At 38.3% G+C, this 25,533-nt stretch overlaps 1 protein-coding gene across 22 annotated transcripts in view; it reads left to right on the top strand.

Moving 5' to 3' along the window:
• The window catches only part of ENOX1 (ecto-NOX disulfide-thiol exchanger 1), a 570,778-nt gene that overhangs the window by 219,807 nt on the left and 325,438 nt on the right, over positions 1-25,533 (top strand). For 2 of the 22 annotated variants that reach the window (XM_063650810.1, XM_063650796.1), the window contains exon 3: positions 8,832-8,907. The exons of 19 other annotated variants lie outside the window; for them this stretch is intronic. The gene's annotated coding sequence lies outside the window, so the exon portion shown is untranslated. Of the gene's footprint in view, positions 1-3,946; positions 3,968-8,831; positions 8,908-25,533 lie in introns of those variants that run through there. One more of the 22 variants, XM_063650805.1, reaches the window with a different exon arrangement.

Raw genomic sequence — 25,533 nt, 5'->3', positions numbered from 1 at the left:
TTACTCTGCCTTCGCATTTGTAGTCAGGGGCTGCAGGGACCAGCCTGGAAAGTCCTCCATCCTGGACACCAGTATTTCTGTGGGAAAGGTATTTCTTTTTTAAAATTATTTGCTCTAAAGATTCACATTTGAAATACTACTCTGATAATAGCTGATTCAGTTTATTAATTGAGAGCAAAGAATAAGTAAACATTTTCATTTAAATAAACAGAGTTTGAGATGTTGGCAATCTGCATTTTGAAAGTAATCCCCTCCTACTATCCAGTCGCAGCCTTTCACTGCACTCCCACTAGTTTATTCATTGTCCCTGAGGTAATAGTGTTTTTGTAAGGCTCTTCTCCTCTTTTAGAATACACACAATACTTGATTTTGTTTATCTTAGGCCTCCTCCTCAAATTCCGTCTATTCCTCATTGCATTTCTTTTTTCTTTTCTGTTTATTATAATTTTTTTTATTTTGAATTTTTGTATGTACATAGTGTATATATTTGTGGGGTACATGAGATATTTTGATACATATACATTTTAGGATTCTTTTTCTGTTTCTGTGAAGAATGTAATTGGCATTTTGAAAGGGATTGTATTGACTCTGTAGAATGCTTTGTGTAGTATGGATATTTTAACAATATTAATTCTTCTAATCCATGAACATGGAATATCTTTTCATTTTTTGAGACCTCTTCAATTTCTTTCATTAATGTTTTATAGTTTTCATTTTAGAGATCTTTCACTTCTGAATTTATTTTGCTGGCATTTTGTTAAGGGTTTTTGCATCAATATTCATCAGGGATATTGGTCTGTAGTTTTTTATTTTATTTTATTTTTTAATGAGTCTTTGTCTGGTTTTGGTATCAGGGTAATACTGGCATTGTAGAATGAGTTTGGAAGTATTCCTTCCTCAGTTTGGAAGTATTCGTTCCTCCTTTATTTTTTTCCAGAATAATTTAAATAGAAGTGGTATTCTTCTTTAAATGTTTGGGAGAATTCAGCGGTGAAGCCGTCAGGTCCTGGGCTTTTCTTTACTGCGAGACCTTTTATTATGGCTCCAATCTCATTACTTGTTATTTGTGTTTTGAGGTTTTGGATTTCTTCATGGTTCAATATTGGTAGACTGTATGTGTCTTTATCCATTTCTTTTAAGTTTCCCAATTTATTGGCATACAGTGGCTCATAGCAGCCTCTAACAGTCCTTTGCCTCCTTTTTCATCTGATTTTATTTATCTGGGTCTTTCCCTGTTTTTCTCAATTAATCTAGGTAAAGGTTTTTCAATTTTGTTTAACTTTTCAAAAAACCAACTTTTCATTTCATCAGTCATATGTATTGTCTTCATTTTAATTTCATTTACTTCTGCTCTGGTCTCTATTATTTATTCTCTTCTACTAATTTTGTGTTAGGTTTGCTTTTCCTTTTCTAGTTAACTAAGATGCATTGCTAGGTTGTTTCTTTGAAGTTTTTCTTCTTTTATAACATAGCTATAAACTTCCCTTTTCTAACTGCTTTCTCTGTAACTCATAGGTTTTGGAATGTTGTGTTTCTATTATCATTTGTTTCAAGAAATTTTTCAATTTCCTTCTTAGTCTTTTCATTGACCCACTAGTTATTCCGAAGCATATCATTTAATTTCCATGTGTTTGTATACTTTCCAAAATTCCTCTTGTTGTTGGTTTCTAGTTTTGTTCCACTGTGGTCAGATAAGATACTTGATGTGATTTTTTTTTTTAATTTCCAGACTTGTTTTGTGGCTTACCGTATGGTCTGTCTTTGAGAATGATCCATGTGCTGAGGAGAAGAGTGTATATTTTGCAGCCATTGGACAAAACATTCTGGAATTATCTATGAGGTCCATTTAGTCTATAGGGCAGATTAAATCTGATGTTTCTTTGTTGATTTTCTGTCTGGATGATCTGTCTAATGCTGAAAGTGGGGTGTTGAAGTCTCCAGTGATTATTGTATTGTGGTCTCTCTCTCTCTTTAGCTCTAGTAACATTTGCTTTCTATATCTGGGTGCTCCACTGTTATATTTAAAATTGTTATATCCTCTTGCTGAATTGACCCATAGATTATTATATAATGAAGTTCTTTGTCTCCATTTATAGTTTTTGTCTTGAAATCTGTTTTGTCTGATACCAGCATGGCCACTCCTGTTCTTTTTTTGGATTCCATGGGCATGGAGTATCTTTTCCAGTTCTTTATTTTCAATCTATGTGTGTCTTTATAGGTGGAGCATGTTTCTTGTAGGCAGCAGATCATTGGGGCTTGTTTTTTGTTTAGTTTAGTTTTGTTTTATCTGTTCAGCCACTCTGTGCCTTTTGATTGTAGAGGTTAGTTCATTTACATTCAGTGTTATTATTGGTAAGTAAGGACTTACTGCTGCCATTTTGTTATTTGTTTTCTGGTTGTTCTGTGGTCTTCTCTTCCTTCTTTCCTGTCTTCCTTTTAATGAAGGTGATTTTTTCTGGTGGTATGTTTTGATTTCTTGCTTTTTAATTTTTATGTATCTATTGTATTTTTTTGATTTGAGGTTACCATGTGGCTTGCAAATATCTTATAATCCATTATTTTAAATTGATGACAACTTACACTAATTGTATAAACAAACTAATAAAGAGTATTAAAAAACTCTACACTTTAAACTTCATTCCCCAACTTTTTAACTTTTTATTGTTTCTATTTATATCTTATTGTACTGTCTATATCTTGAAAAGTTGTTATAGCTATTATTTTGCATTGGTTCATTTTTTCATCTTTCTACTCAAGATATGGTGTTCCTATGAGGAAGATGAGTGGTGGAGGCTTCAATTTGGCCATGTTGCTCCCCATCTCTTCCCTTGCTGCATTTTCCTCCCTCCATCTTTCCCTCCCTCCCTCCCTCCCTCTGTCTCTTCCTTCCTTCCTTTTTTTCTTGACAGGGTCTCATTCTGTTGTCCAGGATGGAGTGCAGCGGTGTTATTATGGCTTACTGCAGCCTCAGCCAGTGATCCTTTCACCTCAGTGTCCCAAGTACCTGGTACTATAGATGCACACCATCATGCCTGGCTAATTTTTGTATTTTTGTAGAGATGGGATTTCACCATGTAGCCCAAGCTGGTCTTGAACTCCTGGGCTCACACGCGTCGGCCTCTCAAAGTGTTGGAATTACAGGCATGAGCCACTGTGCCTGGCCCTCACTGCATTTCTTGACTGTTCCTTTGGGCCTCCCTTTTCTGTGGTTACATAGTACTAATACTTACTTGATTTTTGTAAAGCCTATTGGATTTCATCACACTCTAACTTTTCTATTGCGCTATATATAATTGCTATACTGATATACCGCATTTACTTAAAATGTGCTATGTGTATACCAGGCACTACTTTACATCATAACTCCATTCACCCTATAGCAGTCCTGTGATGTAGCTGCTCTTCTTATTCTCATGGCACTGTTCCTGTATGCATCATATGTATTAGGAATCTGAGGCCCTGAGAGGTTAACTGACTCTGAGTAATACAGTTACCAAGTAGGAGGGTCAGGATTTGTACCTTGCAGCTCAGCTCCGGGGTATACTCTGCCTTTCTATCTGCACAAGTACAGGGAGCTTTGTCGGCTGTGCTTTTGCCTTGGCATTCTTTGCCTGCCATACCGGGGTGAGTCTAATCGGTGCCCTACACAGACTACACTCTAGTTAGTGGTAATGATAAGAGGTAGGTGCAAAACCCTAAAATATAAAATCTAGGGTAATCACTGTGAAGCAGGAATATTGAGAATTTGCTGAATTATTTTATCAATAAAATAATAATTTGCTAGGTCTGCCTTTTGATTATGCACTGTTCTCTCCCCCACTCCTCCCAGTATTATTGATAGGGAAGCAGAAGAACAAATAAAAGAGAACAGAAGTTTTGATTACTGTCTTTTAAATGACTTCTAGGTACAAGGAGCAACCACTTTGTGGTTGAGTTTCCAACTGAGATTAAGAAAGGAGGCTGCCAGGTGAGTGGGAACACTTTATAGAGGGCCACTGAGATGATCTGAAACTCAGCAGGATTTTCACTAATTAATCCTGGTGACCTTGTTACCTAAGATAAGCATAACACCCAAACAAAGCACATGACGGCTGGCACCATACAATCTGTGCTTTACAATTACCAATATATTATTTAATATGTCTTATTTTCTAGAAGACTGTCTCCTCATTCCAAAACAAAACCTCATTCCAAAACAAAGCCAATAGACAAATGAAAAATTAGGAATTGTGTTTGCAGTACATATGACAGATGATGGGCTAATTTCTCTGTGAAACAAGGGACTCAATTAGTAAAAAGTAATAACTCAGTAGAAGAAAACAAATAGAGAATATGAATGGGCTATTCAAAGAAAAATATAACAGCCAAACAAAGATGGCCTCATTAATGATGGCAAAAATTAAAATAAGAGAGTATTTTTCAATTGTCCATTGGACACAATTTAAACAGTTGATACTATCTAGTGGTGGTGAGAAATTGTCACTCTGTTGGAAGGAGTGTAGCTTGGAATAATAATTTTTGGAGAACTTTTAATTCTATCTATACAAGTTAGAAAGTTATAATTGTAAGAAGGCGTATTGCATATTTTTTAATTGTTAAAACTCAGAAGTAACCTAAAAGCATACCAATAGGAATATAGTTATTATAGCATACCTGTTCAATAGTACATAAAATTGCCATTAAAAAGAACAAACCCATCTATGTCAATGATACAGAACAATGTTGCATGAATATTATATATGGTATGAGCACTTTTTAATAAAATAGCAAATGTTTCCATATTTTAGGCCTGTACCAGCAAATACACACATGTGTAAATATGCAGATATATATGCTTGTATATGTGTGGGCTGCACATGAAACTTTTATGGTTATTATCTCTAGCAAATGGGACTATGGTTGGAGGGAAGCCAACAGTTCTTGCTTAGTTTATTGAACTACTTGAAAGTTTTAGTTTAATCATACCTTACTTTTAAAGAAAAGCCCTAGAGTATATTAAAGCATTTTACTAAAGGAGTTTGTGTTTTAGTCTTTTCCAAAAGTTACTTAGCCCCCAAAAATAGATATTTTTTCCTCGAGGTCCATGCTCTTAGCATGTTATAATTTCTGTTGGAATGAAAGTTGTATTATAAACACATCTTGCTAACCTTCTTCATGATGCCAACTCCCAATATTGTTCTCTATGGCACCTTTCCTACTGTCTTATCTTTTGCAACTGAGTTGATATATTCTCTGCAGTTTTGGGTCTTGTTCTGTTGTTCACAGTTTTGGATAGCTATAACTTGGGATAATTTATGCATACCTCAATAACAATAAAATAAGCATATTTAAATAAGTACTTCTTTTCAGAAGTCGTCTAACCTGCCTGAGAGACAGTAAGGCCTAAATCTGCAATTTGGGAATTGGGGTCCATGGACTTAGTTTTAAGTCCCTCTGATTCCCATATTGTTTTCCATGTCATACAGAAAAGTAAGGTTGTACATGGAATACTGAATTCCAGTGCAGTTTATAAAGTGACAAAGGATAAAAATAGTTCTAACTAAAGAAGATGGCTTAGCACTGAAAAGAAAAAAAGTATAAAAACATCAAATAAGTATGCATGTGTTTGGAGGAACCATTTTTTGTGAAGCATTTTGTGAATAAGCCCCTTGCATATTTGAGGATTCAGCAGGCCATAGGGCTGTCTAACTCTAAATGCTGTTCCCCTGCTTCCTTGTACAGGCACAGCTGAATTCTAGTCAGGCTTGCCAGCAGGCCAGATGTGTATGAGTTTGCCAGATTTAGCTGATTGAATACTGCCATGAACTGAGAAAGTCTCTAGTAACATATTTTTACTCTGTTTGTGTCATCCTTTTTGTTATGGAAGCTGAGTGGTTTGCAGAGAAGAGAGGTGAGGAATTGGGAGACTGAGAAAAACAAAACTTTCCTCATATTGTTTTGTCCTCATTAGCAGGACGAAGTGTGGCAGGGGATATAAGTAGAGGATTCGGTGACAGAAAAGACATACTGTTATCAGAAAGATATTTCAGTCCCAAAGATTATGTTGGCCAGCCTGTAAAAGGAAATCTGCTACTTTATAAAGCAAATCCAGTTGCTTTTTATAAAACTCTACTTCTCTTTAGTCTCTGTATCTTTCATTGAATTCTCATCTATAATTCACCATGAGGATCCATTTTCCCTTTACCTGGAAGAGTGAAAAAAAGAAGAAAACAAATGAATCGTCCAGTCTGTTTAATGTTGAAATGTAGAAGTGTCTCCTTGTCACCCAGGCAAAAATAAATGAAAGCCTGCCAGAGCAACTAAGGGAAATAGTGACTAATTCACAGTGATCGGGGATAGAAATGCTAGACTTTTCCTGAAGCCAACACAAATCAGACCCATCCTAGAAACATCCTGGCTCCTTCAGAGTGTTCTGCTGGAATCTTAGTCCAACCTGATAGCCCATCCAGTCTTGCTTTGCCTTAAGGAAGTGAACAACCAGCTAATTGTTTTCAAATTAAATGCTGTTTGAATAAGGACACCCAGAGGAATAGTTCAGACTGGAGACTGCAAAATTCTTCCAACCACTGAAGCCCCATCATCAACACAACAGCTGATGGCCTTTCTGCTGAGAAACTGACAGTAATCAGAAAGGTGCTTATTGGGGAGCAGAAGGGGCAGCTGTTGACTAGCAGCCAGTTCCCTAGTAAAGATGTGTCCTGTTCTTCCCAGTGGTACCAGAATCAGCGGATGCTGCCTTCTTGACAGCTCAGCACCAGGTTGGTTTCCCAGCTCTCAGAATGACCACAGAAGCAGCCTTCCAAGTAGCATGTACTCATGGTACAGCTCTCATGGATGGGACCCCTCTAAGTCTTCTTGTGATTTCCCTCAGTGGGACACTGGGCCTAGATTTGCTTAAGACAGGAGATAGTGTGAGTGTGGAAGAATAGCAGTTGTAGTAAGTAGTACACACCCTATCAGCTACAATCTCCTAACCAACAAATCTTCCTATATCTTTTTTGTCATTATTATTGGGGAATTTTTGTATTTATAACCACAAAATGAATTTTTTAAAAATTTAAAACTTCTGTTAGAGACAAGATCTCACTGTGTCACCCAGTCTGAAGGGCAGTGGCATGATCATAGCTCACTGCAACCTCGAATGCTTGGGCTCAAATGATCCTCCTCCCTCAGCCTCCTGAGTAGCTGGAACTATGGGTATGCACCACACAAAATGAATCTCCTGTTTTCAGCTTAACTTCTTATACGGTTGGAACCTGGCTGGTGAGGTGGGAGTGGGATGCTATTTCTAGCCCAGAATGAGGCTCCTGAACCAGCAAGACACTAGGTTCCATTTAGAACAGGAAGATCAGTCAGAGCCACCCTGCTTCTCATTTCTGCCTTTCTTGCCTCTCCCAGGCAGGATCTCCTCCCTCAGGCACTCATCCCTGTTCCTGTCAGGAAGTTTCTGCTAAAAGAACTATCCTCCCAGTGCCCCTTTCCTGAAATTGTGTCTTGTCCCTGGATCTTCTGAAACCCCTTTTCTATAAGAAACAGGCTTCCTGATAGCCTCAGACCGCTTTATGGAAACCCCTACCACCTTCTGGCCATACATGAAATCTGCTTCTTCTAGAGAAGGTATTTCTTTCTATACAATTTTGACTCCCCAAACGGTCTTGGACTTGGACATGATATCAGAATTCTCCTGACTCTCTATTTTTCTCCCATCTGAAGTAAAAACTTTCCTACCTTAAGATATGCAGTCCAGCTACTGTCTTTCCTGGGTGTTGGGGTGGGACTTTAATGTCCTGACCTACCACTGATCTGCGCTGTGAACTTTCTCCTGCTTCACACTGCACTGTGTGCTTGCACTGGCTTGCCCAGGCTTTTTCTACTGATTGAGGTATGTGTCCTTTTCTTTTTCACTTATTCAAATTCTATATAGCTCAGGTCTTTTACCCTCTCCCCTAGTCCCTTCCCTGGTAACCCCTGCCAATAGAGGTTTCTTTATAAAAGTTTACTGTAGCCCTTCTTTGGCATGTAGCCATATATGGCACTTGTGACAATCAACTTTTATATAATTTACATCTTCTAATGTTATCTAACATTTTAAGTATAGGGTGACTTATGTACCCACTTAGATGGTCAGACTTTTTTTTTTTTTTTTGAGAATAGAACCTTCTGGGAACTTTCTTTGATATAATTATCATCAAGCCCAAGCATGATACTCAAGCGTCTAATAGATAATTGTGGAATGAAAGAAATAATTAATCATGAATGAATGTTTCAAGACGTTGGGAAGCCCTGCTTTCTTTTGTTGCTGATTTGCCAGTTATGACCTATCTAAATACATTTCCTAGTGTGACCTCTTAGTTCTCAGCTTCAACTTACTGTGAGGTTTGAGAGATCTACAGTAGAGTAATTTGAGCTTGTAAGAAAAAAAAACTATTTTTAATTAAACAGTATGACTACAAAGCAAAAGCTGTGGTGGAGTCAAAATAGTGTCTATATTCACTATCATCTCTATAAGTGAGGAAATACAGTATCCTTAAGGGAAAGCCTAATGTTCTATAATATTAATCTCTGCAAAATGTTTCTTTTGTCTTTTACTACATATTAGAAAAGAGAAATAATTAGTTCTAGAGTTAAAAAAAAAAAAACTGGGCAAGTTAGCCTAGTAACTTCTTTTAATTGCTTGCTTGTTTTCCTGGAAGCATCAAAGAGAATGGGAGCGATTAAAGATTTAGAAAAAATACAATTATTTACGTCCCATGTTACAGTGAGAGCTCACCATGGGATGCTTTTTGCTATACATTGAACATTCATTGGTATCAAAGTTCTTTTCATTTTAGGAAGCCATCCCCAAAGGAGAGCAATTTAAGTAAGGGGAGATTTGAGAAGATTGAGAACTGTTAAATGTGGGAGGAGGTAAGTTATAACGGCCCAACCTTCCTCTACTTTGATTTCTCTGCTCAGTGCTATCTCTAAAAAGCAGTATGTCATCCCTAGCTGCAGTGGAGCAGATTCATACATATTTACCACTTGCGAATTATGAATGTGCAACCCAGAGAGTAGCAGTGTTCTTTGTCTTTCTGCTTTTCTCCCTTCACTAATGATTCAAAACTCTTAGCACATCCAGGATTTGGAGACTAGTTTTGTAGCTTGTCATTTCCATTGTATATGAATTGGGTCTTTGTAATTTAAATGGAATTTTATTTTCCAATTTGGAAGCTTCCATGTAGGTAGACTGAGGTTTTCTCCATCCTCTGTTGGGGCTTTGATGTAATGATTTATTAAGGTACTAGGAGAGATATTGATCCTGCTAATAGCTTCTGCCTTGCCACATAATGTTTTACATTTTACTCAGCTCAAAGACCATATTCCCCTTTTCTGCATCTGATTGACCATAAATACTTTGGCCTTTCCTCAGCAATTATCTCACTTACCAAAGCAGTGGCTAAAAGTCAAGTATTTATAGACTAATTAGTGAAGTCAACATGTCTAAATAGAGTACTTCACATAATACCAAGAAGTATTGTACAGTACTGTGAAATTAGCAAAGTTTGCTACAAGGCAAAAAAGCAAGGGTTGAGAACACAGATGGTTGAGGACACATATATGGCTGATGCTAGTTGTCTTTGTGTGATGATTAAGACACAGCTAAGGTGATGTTTTATGATAGCACTTTTCCTCTGTAGCTTCTCTCCTTAATCCTAACATCTTTTTACTCGTGAAAGCTTTGGGATATTAGCGGGTTTGCAATTTATTCCCAATTTTTTTTATGGTTCACTATTTTGGGATACCAATAGAGAGGAAGATATCATTTGACACTTGAGCTCTTAGATAGAAAGACAGGATAAGAATACAAGAATCACTGTTATTTTTAAAGCTACTTTGTATTTTTAGAATGTCTTTAAAGTATTAATTCTCGTCCAAGATATAATTAGTTCAGTTTTGAAAATAAGAAAACATTGCTGGTTTAAGAGTATATTGGGCTAGGGGTCAGAAAACCTGGTTAGGGCCGGGCACTGTGGCTCACACTTGTAATCCCAGCACTTTGAGAGGCTGAAGCAGATGGATTGCTTGAGCCCGGGAGTTTGAGACCAGACTCCTGAGCAACATGGTGAAACTCTGTCTCTACAAAAAATACAAAAATTAGCTGAGTGTGGTGGTGTGCACCTGTGGTCCCAGCTACTCAGAAGGCTGAGGTGGGAGGATCGCTTGTGCCCAGGAGGTCAAGGCTGCAGTGAGCCAAGATGGTGCCACTGCACTCTAGCCTGGGTGACAGAGTGAGACCCTGTCTCAAAAATAAAAACAAAACCTGCTTGGAGTCCTAGCTTTGAAACCAGTTACCATATATTTTTGTACTGGCTACACAAGTCCTCTGGGCATCACTTTTCTCATTTTGGAACTGGAGATACAAAAAATCTACAAAAATCAAAGGAGATAATGAATGCCCAAGTACTTTGTAAATTGTATAGCACTATACAGATCTAACTATGTTTTTAAATCACTTGCATTTACATAAAGGGCAGCAAAGGATTCCTTTCAAGGTAACTGTAGGCAGAAATAGGATTTTAGCCCAGACTGCTGTTAAGTCCCTAACGTGGCTCCCTATTTTTGCTGTAGTCTTTACTTCTGATTCAGTGTGTACATGGATTCTTATGTACACCTGCCTTTTGCATTCCATATGATTCACGAGGGAAAATCTCTTTGGAATCTCCAAAGATTATGGATTTTTTTTGGAAGTAACAAGGAATGTCTCCTTATCTAGGATCCACCTGTAATTATTTATGTTTTCCCCAAGTAGCACTAGTGCACTTAGAAAGATACTTTGTGATTTCTCAGCCAGGCGCAGTGGCTCATGCCTGTAATCCCAGCATTTTGGGAGACCAAGGTGTGTGGATCACTTGAACTCAGGTGTTCGAGACCAGCCTGACTAACATGGCAAAATCCTGTCTCTACTAAAAATACAAAAATTAACTGGGCATGGTGACAGCACGCCTGTAACCCCAGCTCCTCGGGAGGCTGAAGCAGGAGAATCGCTTGAACCTGGGAGGCGGAGGCTGCAGTAAGCGGAGATCGCGCAGCTGCACTCCAGCCTGGGCAACAAAAGTGAAACTCCCTCTTTAAAAGAAAAAAAAAGAAAGAAAGAAAGATACTTTATTCTCACAATACTCTAGGACTAGAATGGAAAATAGCAACAGTCAATTCTCCAACATATCTGCCTTAAGTAAGCATCACTGTGTGCCTGATTTATGTCATGCTTTTTGTTTGTTCATTATCCTGCACTTCCTTTAATCCCTCTGCTTGTCATTATCTGCAGGAACTAACAATTTGCAAAACCAGAAACCAAAGCAAAAGTGAATCGTACAAATGACATCAAAAAGGGATAAGGCAGATATATTTAAGTGAGCCAGTTTTAAAGAAGCAGTGAGTAGTTTGACACCAGTATAACAGGAACTTTTTCTTTGGGCCTTCGTTGTCAGAGCAACAAAGTGTCAAGCCCAGTCTGTCTTATGAGATAGCATTTGTTTTCCTGTTTGTTTTGTTTTAAGAAGTAAAATAGCGAAATGGTGATGGTCCTATATTCACTATTAACTTTAGTTATTATTTATTGACTGCTCAATGCAAGATTTCCCAATTCAGCACATATGAATTGGTATTATGACAATAGCTACCTAAACCTACATTAAATAATAGTATTCATGTTCAATTTTGTTGCTGCATTTCATTTTTGTGTGCCATTCCCAACTTCTGGTGCCTCCTAACACCTGTCTTTAGGTAGTGGTGGTGTCTCTAGGTTGCCTCTGACTGTTCAGATTTCCCAACGCCCATCTCCACTTCCCATATTTCCCCATACAGAATATCCCAGGTTCCAAAATTACCTCCTCTTCCTCTTCAATATTATTACAAACTCCCATTTTTTATCATGACTAGTTCCATTAGGAACGAGCAGTATCCTTAAATTAATTGGTAATAAGATATCTGTGACCAGTGAAGCTCCTCCCTAATTCTCCTAGGGCTGTATTTTCACTTTAACAGAAAATGATATGATATGCTATTTGCTTGGATAAGCAATCATTTGTTCATTCATTAGCTCAGCAAATAACTGATTGCCTAGTCTTACCTTCATGTATTAAGACAAGCAGAGGACTACAAGGTTAGGTAGTTCTTTTTGGGTAGTCAGTCCTGGACCTCAGTTAATGACCCAGGCAAAACCATTCATGTCAGGCTTATTTTGGTCCTACTGTGTATACCCAGGAGTGCCTACCATGTAGGCAGCAGCAATTTCAGAACAAATGAGAGGGGGAAGAACAGTTGCAGAGATGAGAGGAGAAGCAAGCTGGGGCATGGAGATGCAGAGAAATAAAAAGGGAGGAGAATGTATAGCCAGAAGAGCTGAATTATTTAACTAGCAAGGTTTCTTCTGACCCTAAGATTCTGTGTAAATGAGAAAGAAGAAGGGAGGGGATAAGCTAAGGAATGAAAGGGGAATGAGGAGGGTTCTAGGAATACACTAAAAGGCTGCATTTTTTTTTTTTTTTTTAGTTAAGAGCCTCTAGGTTAATAAATATCTTATGAAGTACTGTTTATCTCCTAGAGCAGAGGTGAGCCCTTTTCTATAGCTTCTAGGAATTTCAAAAATCAATTGGTGGGTGGCCTCCCTGGCATGCTTCTTTCATGACATCAGAGAATGTCTCCCACAATGAAGTTGAAGCTGTCAATGAATACTTCGGTGTTTTATTTTTAAGCATTTTTTTTCTTAAGTCAGGGCTCTCAAAGAGGGTTGGTAAGAGATCAGAAACCTCTCAGAGTGACAGGGCTAAAGGTCTCTGCTTCTTCCTGCAGAGGTTGGAGATGACTCAGACATCAGGGTATCAGGTAGAGACCAGGTCAGGCCAGCAGGACATTAAAATACAGAGAAGCTAAGAACAAAACCCAGCTACTTATAAAACCAGTATTTTCTAAACTAAAGAAGCAAATGGAAAAAAATTAAGGCCTGTGTAAATATTATTTAAATCATTTCATTAAGCTTACCACATACCCTTTAAGTCAAAATAACCTCATCTTGTCTGAGTTGGTTTGTTGACACAATTGTGCTGGGCCCATCCTCTCCTGCACTGGCTGAGTGTGCTGTAGAAGAGGAAAGGTGTAAGGAACAGCTAGAACAGCTTTGTGGGCAATTTTGCCATCATGATTGGGTGAAATTTAAACTGATATTAAGATACCAAATGTTCTTTTGCTTTTCAGTCATCATATTATCAAATGTAATAATCAATTGTTGCAGCTTATGAAACCCATGACTATCAAATTTGACTAAATTATAACGTACCTTTTAAGATAAAAGTTTTTGGTGTATAAAAAGGTTTTTATCTTAGAAGATAAAAAATGGGTCAGTAGTTTCCTGAAGCAGAAATATTCTGCATAATTTTTATTTTTTTCTCTCTTTATTATTATTTTTTATTCCAACAACTTGTGAGTCAACAGTACCTCAAAAAGATAATACATCATGATCAAATTGGTTTCATCCCAGGGATGCAGGGATCATTTAACATATATAAGTCAATAGATGTGATACATCACATAAATAGAATTAAAAAGAAAGGCCACGTAATTTTTAGAAAATAAATTATCCCCTGAACTTGATCCAGCACCATGCCTCACACAGCTCATATTAGTTTACCTTCCCTTTATTAATATTAGTTCACCTTCTCCTGCACCCTAGAGCAGGGGTCCCCAACACCCAGGTCATAAACCAATACCAAGTAGTAGGTGAGAGGCAGGCAAGTGAGCATTACCGCCTGAGCTCCACCTTCTATCAGATCACCGAAGGCATTAGATTCTCATAGAAGCGAGAGCCCTATTCTGCGCTTGTGAGGGATCTAGGTTGCCCACTCCTTATGAGATTCTGATGCCTTATGATCTGAGGTAGAACAGTTTCATCCCAAAACCATCCCCCCGCTGCCATCTGTGGAAAAATTGTCATCCACAAAACTGGTCCCTGGTGCCAAAAAGGTTGGCGACCGCTGTCTTAGAGCCTTGATACTAGTGTCTCCTGAACCAGTGGGTCCTGAATGTGGAATTCAGTACAGCTTTTAAGGCCTTGATCACAGGAGTTCAACTTGAAGTGGATGATTCTGAAACCAGACATGTTGGAACTGGGTTCTTGTAGGATCTACCTCATTTTCATTGGAGACTAAGGAGGAGCCACATGAGCATTAGGCTCAGAGCATATATACATTTGCAAGATACAGAGGAGTATTCTCTAGAATCTACTAATGCAGTTAGTATATTTTAAGTAATGGTAAATTTCAGCAATGTTAAGAATAACATCATCTGAAAAGTCATGCATTGCTGCGCCGTAACTACTTTTACATGAGGTATTGATCATAGTAGAATACAAAACTTCCATTCTTGTGAAGTCAGAAGATAAACTGAAAATATGAATGAAGTTAGAGATGAATTAGTTATTTTACTCGTCTTTTTGTTGAATAGAGGGACTTGCGCTTCCTAATGAGTCATTTTAAAGTACTTTTAGCAGTTGTTGTTTTGCTATTCTTGTCTGAGTTTGAATTCTATTGACTAGGTAAAAATGCATTTCTCAGTTGCTGAGTTTTCAGATTTCTGTTTACAAGATAGAGACATTAAAGATGGGAGTTTTGCTAGAGACTGTTTCATTGTTAGTTCAGAATAAATTCAATGTGACTGATATTACAGTGGACTGATTGATACACTCTGAGAGAGAACTGTCTCTGTCAACAACAACAGTCTAATTCCATAAATTTTTACTATTTTGTGCCAAAGACTTTCCTACATGGCAAGGATAAAATGCCTTTTGGGAATTTATTATGCTTAAGACAAACATATGGACAGAAAGTTTCAAAAAGTGTAATAAATTCAGTGTTAGAGGGAAACAAGAGTTTGTAGGAGGATCAGAAAGGGCTTCTACACCAAAAGGAGAGACTCTAGGAAGAGGGTTTTTTTTGGTTGTTTTTTTAAATTAACCATTTTCAAGTAAACAATTCCATGGAATTTGGGAAGCGCTTTTGCAGAAGGTAATATCTGAACCCAGTTTTGATAGGCTTTTGATTGAAAGAGGAGGAAACAGGTAAGTGGAGGGAGAGACATGGACATTCCATTAGTGATATCTGTCAGCTTGTATTCCTTTCCTGCCAGCCGCACCTTGGGTTGTCCCTTCTTAGCTTATGGAATCCAAGTGGTACATCTTCAGGAATAGGCCACCAGGGCTGGCCATTCAGACCACAGGAATAGCAGACCACAGGGATGGCATGTGGACCCAGACAGATTAAGGAGACCCAATCCTGAGACATTTGTTGAATTCCCAGAAGAAGTTTTGTTGTGTTTTATAAAACTGAGGTTGCTGCATGACGTAACGTAAATCTGGAAGTCCTGATAGTCATTTTGCCTCCAGTTAAAGATAACCTACTTAAAAATGAAGCCAATGCAGAGGGCAGCAGAATTAAGAGATGGAGAAAGGTCCTCATAGTCTAAGCACCTAGTTCTACCCATACCTGAACCCTTTATCCCTTGAACTTTCCATTAAGTGTACCAGTACATCCCTGTTTTTACTTCAGCCACATTGAATTTGGTTTCTATTATGTGGAACCAGAATAGTTCTAAGAAAGGTTTCTGTGGAGGGTCAGGGAGAGGGATGTTAGTTGTTTTGCTTTTATGAAATTTTGTTATTTTTGACTTAAAAAGAAACTGGCAGTTTCCAAATAACTATACCTTCTGAAATAGAAACTTTTTTTCTTTTTCTAATGTGTTCAAATAATTAGGAATTTAAGCTTAGTTCTAAAACTATTATTTTAGAGCAGAATTTTATATCACTAACACTCAAAAGAAGAGCCTTTGGCCAAATTCTAGTCATAGAAAGACATTATTTTCCTACGAAAGGTTTATAGTGTTTGTATATACTCTCTAGCCACTCTCTTGGGGAGGACTTGGATTTCTGGACAGGAATGCCCCCAGCAGTGGGGACATCAAACCTGCAACCTAAGTTAGGGGTTGCATCTGTCTTTCCTGATCGCACTGGGGGTTAGAGCTGTCTCCCTTTTGGGGTTCACAGTGCTATATCCCTAGTACCAGAGAGTCCCACTTTCTAGAAGAGCCCCTCAAGAGGTCATGTCTTTTTTAGCCTCAGTATTGGGTTTGTAGGCCATCTGAAGATTTGTGGATATATTTAGGCAGAACATGGTTTTATAATATCTGGTCACTACTGTTAACTCAAACTACTCATTTCAAATAGTAAAGTTTCCTGAGCTGTTTGCTGACAAACTACTGAAAATGAAAGTATTCCTTTAGACCTACAACAATAAAACAACCAAAATTGCCCCTTTATATGTTTTATCTAGTCAGTATGTAGAAAGTTCACTTTCAGATCTTTCTCTTTGATGTCTTTATCAGTTACCTTTTTCCATCAAAGATAACTTTTATCTTCACACATCGTTAATGAATGTTTGTAGAAGTTTGCTTCTCTTATACACATATCTTGTCATTTATCTGGAAGTACATATTAAGTTAGGGCATTCTTCCACAGGGCTCTCTGTTTGAAACTATTTTATTTCCATACTTTTATCTCTAGCTTGTTTTTATTTAAGGAAACCAAAGCAGATACAGACTTAAGAATGTGAATGTGTCAAAAATTGTGATTGTTTGTGATTGTAGTTGATTATGTTGGAGAAACCTTTCTTCATGGAAACAAAATTCAGACTTTGCTCAAGAGCCATCTTCCCCAGTTGGTCTGTGAACCTGGGGTGGAACTCTCAGAGATATTAACTGTGATCCAGTTCAGAGGCAAGAAGATGGGCCAGGCCTGACTCTCCTGTGATTTTATGGTTGGCTGGGCCGGCTTAACAAACAATTAGCTTGCATGTATTGTTGAAACAATAATCCTCGATTGGCCCAGAGGGAAGTGTTGGCAACTCAAATGGGAAGAAAAGCAGTTTAGTCCTCCCTGTGTTATCCATGTCTGAGATACTTTGCAGAAGGCACTCACTTCCAGAGAATCCAATCTGACAACGACCAGGACTTGGCAAGTCAATCTCAGTGATGTTGTGAGAAGGATAATTTAGATTAAGTTGTACTGTTTTGACTATTTTTGGTTCTGTTTCTTTTTGTTCAAGTCATTGGGATGCATGAGAATGGTTAAGTGAGAAGTATGGTGATAGGTGAGAGATCTTACATATTTTAATGATTGGTTTATTTATAAATAATTTGTCATCAAAATTCTGTTTTGATAGTCACAAATAATGAAAAAGCAGAAGTTGGGGGTGTGAGGAGCATATCTCTGCTGTCAAAATCTGCAGAGCTCTGGAAGATATGGATCCTTCAGATGTGGTAAGCAGGGCTCCGACAGTGAGGCGGCAAAGGAGATTTATTTGATTGCAGTCTCAGTGTTTCCCTTTACAGTTAGAGTGACATAGGAAGTCCTCCCACCATCCCTAGGCTCCTGTGGAGTCTGGCCCTACCGCTCTGCCCTGTGACCTCTTCTCGTGCACGTGCCTGTAGTTGACCGGCTCCAGGCACACGGCCGAGCTGTCCTCCACATCACCGCATGGCATTTGCACCTGCTGCCTGGGACGCTCTTGATGGGGCTTGGCAGCTCTTTCTCTTCCTTTACCTTTTGGTTTAAATGCCAACTCATCTGAGAGGCCTTCCCTAAATCTGCTGAAATCTGCCCCCTCCATAGCCATTCAGTCTCTATCCATGTTTAACCGTCTTCATAGCACTTATCACTCTTTGAAAATTTGTTTTAGCTTGTCTGTTTGGTCTCTTCCTACTAGAACACCTGTCTATGAGGGCAGGGACCTTATTCAGCACTGTATTCCTAGCATTTAAATATTATCTGGCACAATATAGAGATTCAATTAACACTGAATATTTTATCTTTCAAGACTTGTTTGAGTGCCGATTCATTATTTTATGTTTGAAACATAAACAAATAGTTCTACTGCCTCCTGCCATTACAGAGAAAATGCCAACCTATCGAAATGGCACCCCCTTCAACATCCTCCCCTGCACCTATCAGAGGTCTCTGTAGCTCAGATAAGGTGGATCACTCTATTGAATAAAAGAGGAGAGAGGATAGTAGATGCCAACAATTAGACATATACTATTTGCTTGGAGGAGACATCTTCTGAAGCATCTTTCTGACATAAATAGCAATCTACTTCCCCCTGGGGAACATGCACACTGTTACACAGCGTGGACATTAAGTTTCCAAAATCAACAAGTCCCTGGAAGTTTCTTGCTATTTCTCAGTCCGTGACCTTTGGCTTTGCTTTAATGAATTGTGTGTTCCTGCTGCTTGGCAGAAAACAGGGAGAGAGGCAGGATCCTGGGAAGCTCCACACTCCCCACCGACCCCTCACGGTGACTGGGGCCCACAGACCAGGCCTCTGATGGAGGCCATTCCCAGGAGCCCGGTCCATCCCTCCCCATCCTAACACTGCCTCCACCGCTGGGGCCTCTTATGCATGTATGAGAGAGGAAACAAAGAATCTTTACAAAAAGATGATTTTTGTGAGGTAGTTTAATAGAAGAGTAGACAGCAAATGCCACCCTAGGGTCAGCTGGAAAAGCTAGTTGCATAAGAATTGCATTTTCTTTATCACTTTGAAGATGGTAGGATGGGAAAACTCAGTAGCTTCGTATACCTTGGGGTCCTTTAGAGAAGACTGTCAGTTTACCGAAACATGCCTGGCCTGTTTTATTTAGAGGCACAGATGCATTGTTTTAATGATATCTGGAATTCCTTTGAGATAGCAGAGATACCATTGAAGGTTGTGCCCCTACCTCCCTTGGATGCAGCTGTGTGGTCAGGAGAGCATGTGCTGCCAGTGAGGCCAATTGGGGCTAAGAATTTCGAGGATAAAACAATGGATGGAGTTTAGGGATGTGTGTTGTTTATGTATAAATGGGAGCAGAAGAAAGAAAGTTTTTGAAAGAAAATAAGTACTGACCTCTGTTCAATATAGTTTGTCAGGCTGGTTTCAGAGCAAAACCACTGTTCTCTCTTATCAACTTGTTCTTTCCTTTTAAAGATAAGCAGAAATATCACTCCCTCTTCAGCCTAAATGTTCTGCTTGTCTTGACCAGCAAATGCTTTCAATTATTGGCTTCTTCCCAGAGCAGAGAGACACGCTAAACCTCTGCCAGGTAAGGTGACGCTTACTGGATGAAGCTTGACTTTTGTTCTCTTTGTGGTTGGATCATTTGGGAGATAGGCGGTTCTATTGTGATTATGCTCCCAGCCTAAAATTAATGAGCTAATTTGGGCATAAAACTTGATTTCTATAATTATTTTGGTAATAAGTGTACTCTATCAGGAAAACACAACAGCACCCCCGCTTAATTCAATTCTGTCAGCTTTTATGAAGCATCAACTGTGTGTCGGGCCATGTTTTGGCCCTTGGTGGGGTGAGAGGAGATTAAATGGGCTCTTCAAGGCAGTAGACAACAAGAGGCCTGCTTATATATGAGGTTACTAAGAAATAGTTGTGTGCTTGGGTTCTCATTTTATTGTAATTCAAAATATCATTTAGTGAGTGCCTAACTTTGGTCAGGCACTTAACATGAATCATCTCCACTCCTTACAACAATCTAGATAAGGAGATAATATGAGCTTTAATTTACAGCCCAAGAAACTGGCACTCAGAGAGAATGAATAACTTTCCAAGTTTATACAGCAAGAGAGTGATTCTGATTCACTGTGTACTTTTTTTTCCGGTAGACAGTAACTTAGGCTGGGTGCGATGGCTCACGCCTGTAATCCCAACACTTTGGGAGGCCAACACAGGCGGATCACTTGAGGTCAGGAGTTTGAGACTAGCCTGGCCAACATTAGCCAGGTGTGATGACTCATGCCTGTAATCGCAGCTACTTAGGAGGCTGAGGCAGGAGAATTGCTTGAACTCTGGAGGCGGAGGTTGCCATGAGCCAAGATCGTGCCGCTGCACTCCAGCCTGGGAGACAGAGTGAGACTACATATCCAAAAAAAAAAAAAAAAAAAAAAAGACAATAATGTAGATGGGAATGTATTTTTAAATAAAGCCACATCACATGCCAGTTTTAAAAACCATCTACAAAAGAGATAAAGGAGAGAGATGATTTTCAAAATCTTTAAAAGCTCAGTGATCTAGTATGGCTTGAGATTTGAAAACTATTTAACAGGAAATCAATGTATGACATGAAATGAGAACAATAAGACAGGATTTCTGAAAAGTCAGAAGCAAGGGTTTTTTTTTCTTTGCATCATTATGGGTAACAGAAATAAAGAAAAAACTTACTGTTTTGTTCTAAAGGCATAAAACACAAGTAAAAAATGAACATCAGGTCTTTAACATAACAGTCCTGTACTGTGGGAAGCAGGGGCAGGGAACCTTAAATACTCTAGTTCAGTGACTCATTTTTTACTACAAACTATAATATGAAAAGCATTTTATATGACAAATCAACACACAAAAATTTACATATACCCACACAATAACACTCATCTATATGTGAAACAAAATATTTAATGAAATGTTACCTCTATTACATACAGTATACTCTGATAGCTTCTGTTCTAGCTTACCAAAACAATTTATGTTTCTGATCCATTCACTAATAGCTCAAAACATGATGTTTGGGAAACAGGGCTCTATCTGATCCCCCAATTTTTTCCCCTCCTCTCTTTATTCCTTCCTCTCTTTACTGCTCAACCCCAGGAGAAACATCACTATAACAAACAGTAGAAGAAAGAACAACCTTCACCTTCCTTCACACCCTTCCCCATTCCATGTCCCCATGTGTAACATACATAGTCCCCTCCTCTCAGCCCTCATGCATACTCGTTCTTACAGACTGAAAGTTTGTCCCCTGCAAATTCATAAGTTGGTATCTTCACCCCTAAGATGATGGTATTAGGTGGTAGGGCCTTTGGGAGGTGATTGGGTCATGTAGCCAGAGCCCTCATCAAGGAGACAAAACATTAGTAAGCATTTAGAAAGTTTAAATAATATGATAAACTTTATGGACACATAAAGATATTGAATACGCAAGTGCAGAAAATCTTTTTTTTCTAGTATACATAGAACATATAAAAAACTTGAGCCAAAAAGCAAATCTAAAAATGTTTCAAAGGATTGAAAACTTACAAATAATCAAAAGTTGATCATAATTTATTTTAGCTACAAGACAGTAAAAATAATCCTGAAAACAACAGCAAAATCTTGAATATTTCTATATTTAAAAATTAGGAAACAGTTCTGTGTAAACAATGGGTTAAAGGAGAAATCACAGTGGAAATTAGAAAATATTTTGACCTGAATGATATTGAAATGTCAACATATCAAAATATATAAAATGCAACTAATGCCATCTTTGAGGAAAATGTATAGCCTTAAGTGCATATGTTCGAAAGAAGACTAAAAATTAAACAACATTCATCTCAAAAACTTAGAAAAAGGGAAAATAAACTAAAGCAAAGTAGGAATAAGGAAAGAGGAGAGCAGAAAATAATGAAAATTTAGAAACAAAAACAAGAAATAAATGTACAGCAGAAATCATCATCGAAGCCAAGAGCCAGGTGTTGTGGTTCATGCCTGTAATCCCAGTGACTATGGAGGCCGAGGCAGGAAGATCACTTGAGGCCAGGAGTTCAAGACCACCCTCGGCATCATAGCGAGACCATCATCCTTGAAAAATGAAAAAATTAGCTGGGCATGATGACATACACCTATAGTCCCAGCTGCTTGAGGGTCTGATGTGAGAGGATTGCTTGAGCCCAGGAGTTTGAGGCTGCAGTGAGCTATGATCACACCACTGCACTCCAGTGTGAATGAGAGTGAGACCCCCATCTCCAAAAGGGGTGGGTGGGGAGGAAAGGCAAATGTTTTCTTGAGAAGTCTATTAACATTTTCAAGCTCAAACAAGGAAAAAGAAGAGACTAAAACTATAGCCAGGTGGTAAGAATGAAAAAAGAGGAGGACATCATTATAGTTCCTTGCAGACATTAAAAATATGAAGAGGATATTAACAACTTTATGTCAAATAAGTACAAAATCCTGATGAAAACATTAGCAAGTAATATATTAAATAGTTAATACATGAGCAAATTGGAATTAAACCAGGAACACAAGATTGACTCAATGTAATTTTTCATACTAATTAAGAAGAAAAAGCACATGATTACCTCATTATATGATGATAAAGTATTTATTAAAATTCAACATTAATTCATATAGTAATTTTTAGTATAAAAGCAATAAAAGGAAGTTTTCCTAATCTGAATGTTATTTAACCCAACCCAAAGTCTACAATAGTTTATATATGTGTACCCCAAGTCTACAATCTAAAATGTGTCACATTACAGTCATTCTAGCCTTATTCAGACTTGTGACATACCATTCCACATTTAGTTTCTCATCTTCTCTATGGTTTTTTAAAAAATGATGAAATAAAAGAGAAATGAAGGAAATATTTTATGGGAGGATTAAATATATCATGATGTTAAGTTAGGCATTACCTGAGAGAGTGGCTGTATCAACATGCACACACCTGGCAGGAGGACCAGGCTCAGAGGCAGCCTGAACAGATGGGTTGAACCCTGGGACAGGCTGAGGGAGATCAGCTAGCGCTAAGAGCACTGTGACAGTCTTAGGTCCGGAGAGGCTGGGTCCTTAGCCCAGGAAAGGCCAGTTCACTGAGAAGCAGGACTATTGTGTGGTTGGAGGACAGAGGGTACTTAGCCTCTGTGTGTTTGAGGAGTGTTCCTCCTGGGTGAAAGGCTAGGCAGATGCAGGGGGTGCCCCATACAACCCTGAGACTCCAGGGAAATGAGATAATGCTTTTTCTACTCCTTAGTTCCAATCAGTAATAAGCTAGGTAATGTTCTGTGTATGTGGTATATCGTGAGAAAATAGAGGAGACATTGATTTTCAGCAGTTTCCTCCACCTGGTTCAGTACTTTTGGATAGTGTGTCTCACATCACAGGATCTTTTATAATTTCACTTGAGAGCTTATTAATTTTCAGTGAAATATTTTGATATAGTTGTCTTACTTCACAGAAACAATGCAGAGAACTACATAGAAAATAAAGTAGCTATTATCGCAGTCATCATCATTACTTCTGCTAGTTTCCTATATTTCCCAAGCCACTTCATCCTGGGGATAAAAACAAATCACAGTAACGGTTACAAAACAGCATTTCTTTGGCTTCAGCTGGCTCGCTCAGATTCCTCCCAAATAGCTCTGGAGTCTCCAGTAAATGTCTCACATACATTCTGTGAATGAGGCCTCTTATTTACCACTAATCACCAGCAAGTTATTCCCCTTCTACCCTGGGAATGTTTCCAGTTGCTATGCCTTCACTTGTCATTGGTAGCTGGGAGTTGTGACTTCTACTGATACCCATCCAAGGTGACAGAGCCCCATATCTAGTGGCAGTTATGTGTAGCTCAGTAACGAGTATTATCTCCCATCAGTGGACGAGTGCCAGTGTCATGCCTTTCTAGTGCCCCACTGAGATTTCAGATAAACCATTCTTAATTTTTAGCTCTGCATTTATTGCAGTTTCTCTGCCCAGGACTCATGAGTGCCCACTGAACCAGTCTCTCAATATTCAAAGACTTTACCTATGTGTGGTTTTTCCACCATTACTTCATTTTTCTGACATCATTGTGTCTTGTCCTAGAAGCAGATTGTTTCCTTGGCACTCCATTTTCTTCCATTCCATCTGAGGAAGCTCCGTGGTTTTTTATGTAAATTGGTCCAAAGATAATCCACCTTATATCCTCCATATGTATCTGATACATTTGATAGAGACAGATACAAATAGAGCGTCCACTCAGATACAGGACAACTATACCACTAGGGCTGCCCCAGCATAAGGGTGAACAGCTGGGCACTTTTTACATTAGATCTTACAAATATTTCTTTCTGAGCATATAAGGTTGTGAGTGACCAAAATGTTAGAGCAGATGTTATGGAAGGTGGTGATGTATTTTGAAGGAAGAAGGCTGTCATGCAGACACTTCTGTGCCTCCTTTATCATTCTGGTTTGGAATATATATTTTTCTTGAAGAAGCATTTATAGAGTTGAGAAAACCATGGAGTTTTTTTTTTTTAAATGAAACTCCCTGCTTCCTAAATAGTCTGAAAAGTAATTATCTTGTATCCTCTTATGGTTTGAAGCCTCTCAGCAAAGTATGGGATTTTTGTATTACATGCAGGTAAATCAGCAATAAATTTCTCCAAAGCAAATATTGTAAACTTTTCTATGAAAGAGGACTAAAATTCTAAAATGCAAGGCTAGTTACCTGCTTCATTAAAAAACATGAATGCAAACAAATTTTATGAAAAAATTATGGAAAGCAATTGGCTAGAGAGTGATTATAGGGGTTAATCTCTGTACTAATTGGCTTGTTTGGGACATACCACCAAACAAGATTCACCAATCATTTCTAGTTTAAGTAAATGATGCGGCATTATAGCAATTAAAACATGATTCATTTTTCCACAGTGTTTTTACATTAACTTAAAAATAATCATTTGGGTTTAATCCAAATCAACAAAAAAATATACAGCATCTAAATAGAGCTTTTACCTTCCAAGTAATTTTTCGTGCCGCTGAATGTGTAGAACGGTGCAAGACAGAGCCTCATTTCTGAACTGCACAGCTTAAAGGATATTCTCCTAAGGCATATACTTCCCTTATAACCCCTATTTATTTATGCTACAGGCCATTATTCTAGTGAATGTGATGCTGCAGTCATTCTTACAGTTACAAATTATAATGTGTATGTGCAAGTTATAACTTTCCTGCACGGAACAAGGAGCGGAACTGTATCAGGTAATATAAGAAGGATAAGTAAAAGTCACTTGATACAATAAGGAAAATAAGTTTTGAATAATATTTTAGCAGGGATTTTTTTTTCCTTGAAAGATGCTTAGTTCTTCTAAATTAAGAGTTTCTACCTGACAAATCCCAAAAATACCATGGGGAGCAAGTAGCCTGATGATATGTGCTGACCGTGTGCTGCTCATGGGCTGAAACTTTTAACACCTGAATCGTGAACATGGTGAAGATTTCTGAGGTCCTTTTTGAGGTCCACGGGAAGTCATTCACTAGCTTGCTATTTTCTCTTTTTGTGAGAGTGACTCTTTGCTACAAAGTGCCTGAGGTACTGCAGTGTATGGAGTTAACGATGGAGGGAGAGGTAGTGGCAGGCAGGGTATAAGAAGACCCAAGAGGGCCAAGCATTGCTTCCTGGGATGCTAGAGGCAAATGAAAAGGTGTGCTACATAGTCAGATAGGTCTTCTCATATGTTTTTGCTCAGCTAGGTGTTTCTGTGAGTTCTTTAGTGATAGGTTCTAAGTCTTTATTCTTTCTTGTATTTTCAGAATACAAGAAAATGTGTTTGTATTTCTAAACACAGTGTCAGGCACCTAGTAGTTATTAAGTCTTTCATGATAATGATGATGATAATGATAGCAGTAGCAGCTAACCTTTATTCACTAAGCACTTTATATGTACTCCGTAGTG

Source organism: Pongo pygmaeus, chromosome 14 (genome assembly GCF_028885625.2).
Source record: "Pongo pygmaeus isolate AG05252 chromosome 14, NHGRI_mPonPyg2-v2.0_pri, whole genome shotgun sequence".
NCBI classification, from domain to species: Eukaryota; Metazoa; Chordata; class Mammalia; order Primates; family Hominidae; genus Pongo; species Pongo pygmaeus.
The sequence above is the reverse complement of the archived record's forward strand: the minus strand, read 5'-3'. Positions and strand labels throughout refer to the sequence as shown.